This window comes from Lathyrus oleraceus, chromosome 6 (genome assembly GCF_024323335.1).
Source record: "Lathyrus oleraceus cultivar Zhongwan6 chromosome 6, CAAS_Psat_ZW6_1.0, whole genome shotgun sequence".
Classification (NCBI taxonomy): domain Eukaryota; kingdom Viridiplantae; phylum Streptophyta; class Magnoliopsida; order Fabales; family Fabaceae; genus Lathyrus; species Lathyrus oleraceus.
In genome coordinates this window covers 376,391,153-376,400,172 of record NC_066584.1, presented here as the reverse complement: position 1 = coordinate 376,400,172, position 9,020 = coordinate 376,391,153, and the positions used below count along the sequence as shown (strand labels likewise).

At 39.6% G+C, this 9,020-nt stretch overlaps 1 pseudogene; it reads left to right on the top strand.

The window, feature by feature from the left end:
* Nucleotides 1-6,147: 6,147 nt before the first annotated feature.
* LOC127099348 (uncharacterized) lies at nucleotides 6,148-6,247 on the top strand (annotated as a pseudogene).
* The last annotated feature ends 2,773 nt before the right edge of the window (nucleotides 6,248-9,020 follow it).

The window sequence follows — 9,020 nt, the reverse complement described above, 5'->3', positions numbered from 1 at the left end:
GGTGTTATAATCAGTTCCGAGCATATGATGTCGGAGGTCAGGTATGGCTGATTCTTCGGTCGGAACAGGCTGAGGAGGAGGGTCAATATCATGATAGCCGGATGGTGTTTGAGGGTCAGATTCAGCATGAGAGATCCGGTCAACATAATTCTCATAGTCATTACAAATCTCATAATCCTGGATGGATTCAGTGGATCCAGCAGGAGTTGGGGTTTCATTCAGGTTATAGAGCCAGTTCCTTTGGTTATGAACACTAGTCCTAGGATCGGGCATGGTGAATAGGCAGAGAACCTGGTTATCAATAATAAGCTCAAACTCATCAGACCCTAGGTTTGCTATAAACATAGTGTTGAAGAGGAAAGGTATACTCATAGTAGTAATGCCACAAAAAGGGCTAAGGTCAAGCATAGGCTGACGTAATCCAATGGCATTACCTATCATAGTTATTAAACCGCCTATTCTAATGGGTGCTCGCTCATCCTGGATAAGGTGGTCCAAATTAGCTAACATAAAAGTGGCACCGTTTACTGGACGGTTCTGGGAAGCACAAAATATGATGAAAAGTTCATCACGTGAAACTGAAGTACTGTTTGGCTTCTCCCCAAATAAAGTGTGGGTCAGGATCTTATGGAAATAGCGAAAAGCCGGGTTATGTATGTTTCCAGAGAGAAACTCATGTTCTTCGGGCTCATCATTTCCAGTCAGCTTACCCCAAAAGTGTTCAAGCTCTCTATATTCAAAAAGTTCTTCCTGGCTTACAGTGGATGTATCAAAGGAGGTAGGGAAACCCAAAAGGTTGGTGAAGTCTCTAATATTAAATTGGTACTCCATATTGAACATTCTGAACTGGATAAATCCTCTGCTAATTCCTTTTCCATGGCTGGGTAGATAGATTAATGAGCTAAGGAATTCTAGTGTGAGTCTCCGGTAGGTGGTGAAATGTCTCAGGATAGGGGAGGTCTCCCATCCTATCTGATTCAGCAAATACAGGACACTCTGTCTCAGTCCAAGGGCAGTCATAGCCCAATCATCAGCATATAAACTAGGTAGCATCTCTCTAGCGGCTAGTTCTTCAAACTTTTGTTTCTGAGCCATTCCTCTGAACTTGATACCCATACGATCAATATGTCCCATCTGGTTAGTGTTAGCTAGAGAAAAGAAAACATGAGTTTAAGTCAGGATTTGGCCAAATGCCGAAGGAAGAGAAAATTATTATTATTATTTTTATTTTTTTTGAATAAATCAAGAATGCATATTAAACAGAAATTAAAAGAATAATTAAGAAAGAAATAGGGAAATGATAATAATAGAATAATAAAATAACAAATTAATTTGTGGGTTGTCTCCCACTAAGCGCTTTGTTTAAATGTCGCAAGCTCGACAAAGAAACTGTTAAATATAATCTATAGGTCCTGGGGGCGTTTCGTCTAAGTGTAGGATTTGCGAATCCTCGTTGGTTTCCGCATAGTGATAATGTTTCAGACGTTGCCCGTTTACGGTGAACGGTTCTGTAGATTGTCCTTTTATTTCTACCGCTCCACTGGGAAAGACTTTAGTGATATGAAAAGGCCCTGACCATCTGGATCGTAGTTTTCCTGGGAATAACTTTAGTCTAGAGTTAAATAAAAGTACTGCGTCGCCTTGCTTGAAGATTTTCCTTGATATACGCTTGTCATGCCATTGTTTTGTTCTTTCTTTATAGATTCTGGCATTTTCATAGGCGTCTCTTCTGAGTTCCTCTAATTCGTTTATGTCAAGGATTCTCTTTTCACCGGCGGCTTTATAATTCAAATTTAAATTTCTAATAGCCCAATAGGCTTTATGTTCTAATTCTACCGGGAGGTGACAGGATTTTCCATAAATGAGCTTAAATGGGGTCGTCCCTATGGGGGTTTTATAAGCAGTTCGGTATGCCCACAAAGCTTCTGGTAATTTCAATGACCAATCTTTCCTTGAAGTGGCTACCGTTTTTTCTAGTATTTGCTTGATTTCTCTGTTAGATACTTCCACTTGTCCACTGGTTTGAGGGTGGTAAGGTGTCGCTATCCTATGTCTCACTCCATACTTAAGTAGTAGTTTTTCGAGTACCTTGGATATAAAGTGTGATCCACCATCACTGACTACTATTCTTGGGATGCCAAATCTCGGAAATATTATATTTTTAAAGAGTCTAGTTACTACTCGGGTGTCATTTGTTGGAGAAGCTATAGCTTCGATCCACTTTGATACGTAGTCAACTGCCACTAGTATGTATTTGTTACCGAAAGAGGATGGAAAAGGTCCCATGAAGTCTATCCCCCACACGTCAAAAATCTCTACTTCCAAAATACCTTTTTGCGGCATCTCGTCACGTCTAGATATGTTTCCCGTGCGTTGACATCTGTCACACTCCTTAATAGCCGCATGTACGTCCTTCCATATAGTTGGCCAATAAAAGCCAGCTTGTAGGATTTTAGAGCAGGTCTTGGATGTACTTGTGTGTCCACCATAAGGAGCGGAGTGGCAGTGTTGGATTATATTTTCTACCTCTTCTTCGGGTATACATCGACGGAAAATACCATCGGGGCCTCTTTTGAAAAGTAAGGGATCATCCCAGTAATAGTGTTTTATGTCGTGGAAGAATCGTTTCTTCTGCTGGTAAGATAAAGTAGGTGGAACTATTCCGGCGCTAAATAATTGACTAGATCAGCGTACCATGGTGTGACAGATATAGCTAAGGTGGTTTCTACTTGCATGTCGGAGTTGTTCTCTTCCAAAGTAGCTATAAGTTTGTCATACGAGAAATCGTCATTAATTGATGTTCTTTCCGGTTCAAGGTTCTCAAGTCTAGAGAGGTGGTCTGCTACTACGTTTTCAGTTCCTTTCTTGTCCTTGATTTCTAAGTCGAATTCTTGTAGCAACAAGATCCATCTTAGGAGTCTAGGTTTAGCATCTTTTTTTGTTAGAAGGTACCTGATAGCAGCGTGATCAGTGTAGACTATTATTTTAGCTCCAACCAAGTAAAAACGAAATTTATCTAGCGCAAATACCACTGCTAGGAGTTCTTTCTCGGTAGTGGCGTAATTCATTTGCGCTTCATCCAGGGTTCTGCTAGCGTAATATATAACGTGAAGCTTTTTATCTTTTCGTTGTCCTAAAACAGCACCTACAGCATAATCGTTGGCATCGCACATTATTTCGAATGGTTCATTCCAGTCTGGTGTCTGCATTATGGGTGCGGAGATCAATGCTTGTTTAAGAGTTTGAAATGCTTTTAAACAGTTATCGTCGAATATGAATTCGGCATCTTTCGTCAACAGTCCGGTTAAGGGTTTAGTTATCTTAGAGAAGTCTTTGATGAATCGTCGGTAAAAACCGGCGTGTCCTAAAAAGCTTCGTACTTCCCTCACGGTTCTTGGGGGTTGAAGATTTTCGATTACCTCTATTTTGGCTTTGTCTACTTCGATTCCTCTGTTCGAGATGATGTGTCCTAAAACAATTCCTTCTTGTACCATAAAGTGGCACTTTTCCCAATTAAGTACTAAGTTTACTTTTACACATCGCTCAAGAACTCTTTCCAGGTTTTCAAGGCATTCTTCGAAACTTTGTCCGTATACAGAAAAGTCATCCATAAATACTTCCATGATGTTTTCGAGAAAGTCGGCGAAAATTGCCATCATGCATCTTTGAAAGGTCGCAGGGGCATTACACAAACCAAACGGCATTCGTCTATAAGCGAAGGTACCAAAAGGGCATGTGAACGTTGTCCTTTCTTGGTCATCAGGGTGAATTGGTATTTGAAAGAAGCCTGAATAACCGTCTAGATAACAGAAATGTGAATGTTTTGCTAATCGTTCTAACATTTGGTCAATGAATGGTAAAGGGAAATGATCTTTTCGGGTTGCTTTGTTTAGTTTCCTATAATCAATGCACATTCGCCATCCCGATTCGATTCATTTAGTTATAGTTTCTCCTTTTTCGTTTTCAATAACGGTTATGCCTCCTTTCTTTGGTACAACGTGTACAGGACTAACCCATTTGCTATCAGATATAGGATATATAATACCCGCTTCCAATAACTTGGTTATTTCCTTCTTTACTACCTCACTTAGGATCGGATTTAGTCTTCTCTGGTGTTCCCTAGAGGTTTTACAGTCTTCTTCTAACATGATGCGGTGCATACAAATAGAAGGGCTTATTCCTTTAAGATCGGTGATGTGGTATCCTAGTGCGGTTGGATATTTCCTTAAGATATGTAAGAGTTTTTCTGTTTCGAGTCTTCCTAGATCTGCATTAACTATCACAGGTCGTTCAAGTTCTAAGTCTAGGAATTCATATCTCAGATTTTTGGGAAGTGTTTTCAAATCAGGGGTTGGTTTGTTAAGACATTGCGTAGGGTCCGGTGTTATTGCTAAGCATTGGTTAAATTTGTCCTCTAAAAGATAGTCTGATGATTTGTCTTCTCCTAACTCTGCTTCTTTTATGCATTCATCGATGATATCCATGAAGTAACATGTATCTTCTATTGCAGGTGCTTTCAAGAATTGGGAAAGAATGAATTCAATTTTCTCTTCACCTACTTCGAAGGTGAGTCGTCCTCGTTTTACGTCTATGATTGCACCGGCAGTTGCTAAGAATGGTCTTCCTAATATAATAGGTGTAGTATCATCTTCTCTAATGTCCATAATTGTGAAGTCAGTGGGAATGTAAAACTGACCTATGCGTACGGGAACGTTTTCAAGGATTCCTACAGGATATTTGATGGAACGATCTGCTAGTTGCACGGATATTTTGGTCGGTCTTAATTCTCCCATTTCCAGTTTCTTACATATGGATAAAGGCATAACGCTAATTCCGGCTCCTAAATCGCATAAGGCTTTGTCGATGACAAATTTTCCTATGTGACAGGGTATAGAGAAACTACCCGGATCCTTGAGTTTAGGAGGCATGTTTTGGATTATAGCGCTACATTCGGCAGGGAGTGTAACGGTTTCGCTATCCTCAAGTTTCCTCTTATTAGAAAGAATTTCTTTTAAGAATTTAGCATATGAGGGCATCTGCGTAATAGCTTCGGTAAACGGAATTGTAACGTTTAATTGTTTAAGGAGATCAACAAATTTTCTAAATTGGCCCGCATCTTTGGTTTTAACAAGCCTTTGAGGGTAAGGTATAGGTGGTTTGTAAGGTGGTGGAGGTACATAAGGTTCCTTCTTTTCTAGGGTTTCCTTATTACTCTCTTCCTTTTCCTTAGGTTCACTTTCCTCAGTTGATTTCTTAGGGTTTTGGTTTTCTATCCTTGGATCAGACGGTCCTTCCACTTCCGTTCCGCTTCTTAATATAATTGCATGAGCTTGGCTTCTCGGATTAGGTTGGGGCTGTCCAGGGAATGTACCAGTTGGTGCAGCAGTAGGTGCTTGTTGTTGAGCTACTTGAGATATTTGTGTTTCCAGCATTTTGTTATGGGTAGCCAAGGCATCTACTTTGCTTGCTAGTTGTTTAAGTTGTTCGCCAGTATGTATGTTCTGGTTTAAGAAATCTTTATTGGTTTGTTGTTGGGAAGCTATAAAGTTTTCCATCATGATTTCCAAGTTGGATTTTCTAGGGGTATTATTGTTAGGCATGGATGGATTCGGTTTCTGATATCCCGGTGGTATAGATGGGGCTTGATTTGGAGACTGTCCAGGTGCGTATAAAGCATTATTACTCTTATATGAAAAGTTTGGATGGTTCTTCCAATTTGGGTTATAGGTATTCGAATAGGGGCTTCCTTGAGCATAGTTTACTTGCTCTGCTTGGATTCCAGTCAAGAGTTGACATTCCGCAGGAGTGTGGCCTTGGATTCCACAGACCTCGCAATTCTGAGTTATAGCAACCACGGCGGCTGGAGGTGATACGTTTAAACTTTCAATTTTCTGGACCAAAGCATCCACTTTTGCATTGACGTGATCAAGGTTACTTATCTCGTACATGCCAGTTTTCGGTTGAGGTTTTTCCACCGTTGTTCGTTCGGTTCCCCACTGATAGTGGTTCTGGGCCATGCTCTCGATAAGCTGGTAAGCATCAGCATAAGGTTTGTTCATTAGTGCACCACCTGCAGTGGCGTCTATTGTTAACCTTGTGTTGTATAAGAGACCATTATAAAATGTGTGAATTACTAACCAGTCTTCCAAACCATGGTGTGGGCAAAGTCTCATCATGTATTTGTATCTTTCCCATGCTTCGAAAAGAGACTCGTTGTCTTTCTGTTTAAATCCGTTTATCTGGGCTCTTAACATAGCTGTTTTGCTTGGCGGAAAATATCGGGCAAGAAAAACTTTCTTCAACTCGTTCCAGGTGGTGACTGAGTTGGAAGGAAGAGATTGAAGCCATCTTCTAGCGCTATCTCTTAAGGAGAAAGGAAAAAGACGAAGTCGAATTGCCTCTGAAGTGACACCATTAGCTTTAACAGTATCAGCGTATTGAACAAATACGGATAAATGAAGGTTTGGATCTTCGGTAAGATTTCCAGAGAATTGGTTCTGTTGCACAGCCTGCAACAGCGAAGGTTTAAGTTCGAAGTTGTTTGCTTCGATTGCGGGCGGAGCAATACTTGAATGTGGTTCATCTTGCGATGGAGCGGCGTAATCTCTAAGAGCACGAGCTGGTTCTGCCATCTCGGGTATCGAAGGAAAAAGGTTTTTGATATCAGGAAGTTCGATAGGAGGGAGATTATTTTCAGCACGATATTCCCGAATTCGTCGTAAGACTCGGAGATATAGTTCGATATCGTTGATTCGTAGATAGAGCGGTTCGCCTTGTGAGCGAGTGCGTGGCATATAAATCAACGAAAGAAAGAATAGAAGAAAAAGAAACCTTAGTCTCTACAGCGTAACGGAAGAGTTACGATATCGATTAAATAAAAATCCCCGGCAACGGCGCCAAAAACTTGATCGCTCGACTGCGTGAGTCGAGAATGGGATACAAACTGCAAGTGCACAGTTCTATCGCGTAGTTTTAAAAGATATCGATCCCACAGGGACTTATGAATCGATATACCGCTATCTAAGGTTACTACGTAAATCTAAGGTGAAAAATGTTTGATTATTTGGGGAAAAACTAAAGGCTAAACTAAGATCTAGATTAAATATTAATAAAACGGATATCGGTATGTAGTTCGTCAAAACTAGGGAATCAAGTCTTTGTCGGTTTCTTGGTTTTAAAGTAAATCGTTTCAGTTAACTTTATTGGTTAAAGGTTTTATCTCAAACTCTCGCTCTGTTGAATAAACCATGATTTTATATTAATGTAGCTGTCACTTATAATTAAGTCAAAAACCATATTTTGAAAGCAATAAAGTTGCAGAAACTCTTTTTAAGAAAACACTGACCGTTTTAAACACCCTTATCTCAAACTCTCGCTCTGTTGACTTAGGTTATACAATTAAATCCAAATGCTTAACTCTCGTCCTCACATTCAATCTTTAAAATACTTTTTGGAAAAGGTCAGAATTTAATTAACTCTAAAACTTGCTCTCGCCCTGATCTAGAATTAATGCCTAACTTACACTGTCCAGTTAAAACCTCAAACTCTCGCTCTATTGATTTTAACTTCTTTATGTCCTTTACTTTTTGTAAAAATATTGTTATTAAACCTGTAAGTTGAGACCGTAAAAAGATTGATTTTAATTTTAAGTTTAAATAGACCGACTCAGTCTTGATCCCTTATTCTGCTTACTTTACATACCGATACCTAGGCGAATTAGCCAGACATGCTAAATAAACAAGCATACATATCATGCATAAACAGACTCATTCCAGGCAGATAATATAGATAAATAATAAAACAAAATATTAAATAATGATTAAAGAACCTGAATGCGTAATACAATAGTCTTGAACACTCCACCACAAGCCGGTAGGATTTGTTCTTCGATTCTTCAATTAAACAATAAATTAAACCAAGGAAATAAAACTAGAATCTAACGTAAGGTTAGATCCGATAAAAAGTTGCACAATAGTTTCCGGTGTAGAAACTATTATGCGAAAAATATCTAAATGCTAAAAGGGGAAAGGTAAGTTGCAAGGGAAAAAGAATGTAGAACTTGCAAAAGAAATAAATAAAATAAACGATGTTAAGTTGCTGGAAAAGAAAAAATAAGCAAAAGCGTGAAAAGAAAATTGGCAAAGCTTCGGCAATATGAGCGTGGAAAAAAAACCGAGGAACCCTTTTAGGTTTTAGAGATAGCTATTTATATTGGTGCTGGTAACTGCTTTCCGTTTCTCAAGTTCTTCAACGTGGCTAAATGCACGGCGTGGATATAGGACACAAACTCCTCAACGTCTCTTCTTCAAGTCTTCTGAGGGCGTTACTTGCGCCAAAAAAATAGTGGAACGGTGTGACGCTCGTCACACCATGTGTGACGTCCGTCACAAGGCTGCTTTGCGTGACGCTCGTCACGCACCCTGTGACGTCCGTCACAGGCACAACTTTGGTGACTTGTGCGTTTTGGGCTGGGCTTTGGCATTTGGTTCCTTTTCTCTCCTTTTTGCACCTCCTTTTCTTCCATTTTCACTTGTTCTTCAAAATAGACTACCTGAGACAAATAGGAAGAAAATACCACGTAATATCTCATAAAATGCAGTAAACCGAAATAAATAGTCATAGAATTTAATGGAATTAAGTCCTAAAATATGATATAATTTCGTGTTATCACCAAGCATCCGGGTAAACGAAAGACAACTCAAAGGGATACATTGCAAGCATCCGGCAATTATCCGAAACAACAAATATTCGACTCCGCAAAGGGAAATAACGAATCTTACTCGACAAGGGAAACACAAAAGGTTTCAACTGAAGAGTGCATGAGATATATTATCCATTACCGTCAGAACGTGGATAACATACTCGCATGGAAGATTATCCACAACCGGTTACTGGGTTAACAAAGGATAAATCGCCCGAAAAGAAAGGCATCGGGATACCAAAACTAGGTATATAATGATGACCAATCAAAGGAGCAACAATCATTACCAAACAAACGGGTAAATGAAAGGCGATCTGTT